We start from the raw sequence: 2,435 nt of genomic DNA, 5'->3' as shown, positions 1-2,435 counted from the left end.
GTGAAATAATTTTAAATAAAAATTGGAAAGCGTAGTCTCCTGCAGCGGGCAAAAGGTGAAAAATGGATACGGGGTTTGGCTGGTTTGGGTTGGAAAAATGAAAGTGATTGGTATTTTGCTTTCCAGTATGTTTGGCTTTTGGTGTATGTCTTCATATAGATGTTTGAATGCATCCATCACGTTTTATACAGCCTCCTGTAACATACCATCTTATTCGGTGGTGGACGTCATGCGCAGCCTGTTGCACTTGCCTATTCGCCGTCTCCAAATACTAAAAAGTGCTCGTCTAAATTTACTTTTCGCTATTTATGTTTTATTTCGATATTTATTTTATGTTTATATATTTTTTTCAAATTAGTATTTATACTTTATTTTTTACATAAAATTGTGCATGAATTAATTTGTGTTAATAATGGTATCATTGTACTGTTATTATCTGAAAACTAAAAATATTAAAAATATAAAAATTCTAAAATAATATTTTCTATAAAAAGTTATAATTTAATGTAAAAAGTGTAAAAAATTTTACATCACTGAACAAATTATTTCATGAATTTGATTTTTTATTTAAAATTTGATTTTTTTAATTTTTTATATAAAATATATTTTTTATAAAATATATGAAAAGATATAAAAAATGGAATTTTTTTATTTTTATGAAACATTATAAAAATATATATTTTTTAATTTTGATTGTATATTTTTAATTTTTTAGATTTTTTTATAATTTTTGGATGATAATATAATTATGACAATATCGTCACCACGTGTCAAATATTAATTGGACAACATGGAAAAAGTTAACACCATGTATCATTTTTCTGATACTTTTGTAAGAAATAAGATTACAGTCAAGAAAAGCTAATAAAGACTTTGAAAGAACAAGTTGTCCATTGTTTAATCTCTTTTCTGAATTGCCAATTGCATGTTGTACAAGCCCAATTTGCGGGCCCAGTATAACCTCACAGCCCAAATACCAAGGCCCACATTAATACCCATCCTACCCTAGCCCAAACCACCAGCAGAAAAAAAAACAAGGAAGCAGCAAACCCTAGGTGCCTCCACTTGCACCGCCTCTCCTCCACCTGCCCTCTGACGCCTCTGACGACGCCCCAGCCCCGTCCCATCGCCCATTACTTGCAAAACGAAAGGAAAGCACGCAAAAGAGATGAAAACAGAGCATAAGCAGCAAGCAATAGCAGAGATCACGAAATATTTCTCTTGTAATTGGCTATAAAGCAGAAAATGAAACCGAATGTAAGAGAACGGTTTTGCATTTTGAAAGGGGGATTTTTCGGAAAAATAAAAAAAAACCATTGTATCAAAACGATTTGGAGCAAAAATCAAAGGAAAGAAAAGAAGTTTAAATTTGCTCTTATTTTTTGTTTAGATTTTTCGACTTTTCTATTTGTTTTTACTCTATTTACTTTACAAGAACTTTCTAAATAAAAAAAAGAAAGCTTGAAATAAATAAAATAGGAGGGGAATGAGCTTACCCGAATCGCGTCGCCGGAACTCCTCCCTCCGCCGTTGAGTTCGAACTCCGAAGAGAGAGGGAAGCCTCCCGATCTGGTTTTCCTAGGCCTCGAAGGTTTGGCCTTCAAACGCAACTTAATCAAGGGCTGAAAAGCCCGTTTGTTGCTGCCATGACCGCCGCCAACAGTGGAGGAGTGCAGGACCGACCGTGGCACTAAAAGGGGTTTGAAACCCTGGTAGAGAGAAGAAAGTTTCTGAAACTTTCTTAAAGTTGGCTGAAAATGAAGCAAAAAAGAAAATTTAGGGGTTTTTGTGAAGAAGCAAACGACGCCGTTTGATGTGTGGGTTCAGGGGCTCAAAACGACGTCGTTTTGGCCCCTGACCTACGTGACCCGACCCAACGCCCAAAGAAGATCCACGTGTTTCTGAAAAAAGGGATATTTCCTCTTTTGGTCCTTCTGTCTCTTAATTACTCTATAATTCACTTTTCTTTATTTTTAATTTGGCTCGATAATTTCATTTTTATTTCATTTTAATCCTGCATGAGGTGCAACGTTTTGAAGGTTGGGATATTTCTTCCTTTAGGCCCTCCTGGCTGTTCGCGTGTTCAAATCGGTCCCCTTCCCTTTTATTTATTTTAAATTTGCCTCATAAATCCCATTTTCAATTCAATTTCACCCTTTTTTCTTACTTTTTCTCTTTATTCTATCTTAATTTTCATATTATTAATACTACTATATTTTATTACTGTTATTATATTATTTATTAGCATCTCATTATTATCATTCTTACTTAATATTTATATATATACGTTATGTAGTATTATTAATAGCTTAATATCATTGTTATTATTAATGTATTTGTATGTTATATATGTATTCTTTTAATATATATACGTTATACTCCATATTACGCATATATGTATTAGTATTATATTATGTATATTTGTTCTTTTCAAA

The 2,435-nt window shown here is 32.6% G+C and overlaps 1 long non-coding RNA gene across 1 annotated transcript; it reads right to left on the bottom strand.

Annotated features, from left to right (window-relative positions):
* Positions 1 to 795: 795 nt before the first annotated feature.
* LOC107962647 (uncharacterized) lies at positions 796 to 2,116 on the bottom strand. The gene is made up of 2 exons (XR_001701720.2): positions 1,497 to 2,116; positions 796 to 1,136 (listed from the first exon to the last, which is right to left on the bottom strand). It is a non-coding gene; the product is annotated as an uncharacterized lncRNA (long non-coding RNA).
* Between the last annotated feature and the right edge of the window lie 319 nt (positions 2,117 to 2,435).

Source organism: Gossypium hirsutum, chromosome A06 (genome assembly GCF_007990345.1).
Source record: "Gossypium hirsutum isolate 1008001.06 chromosome A06, Gossypium_hirsutum_v2.1, whole genome shotgun sequence".
Lineage (NCBI taxonomy): Eukaryota > Viridiplantae > Streptophyta > Magnoliopsida > Malvales > Malvaceae > Gossypium > Gossypium hirsutum.
This window is presented reverse-complemented; position numbering and strand designations above follow the sequence as displayed.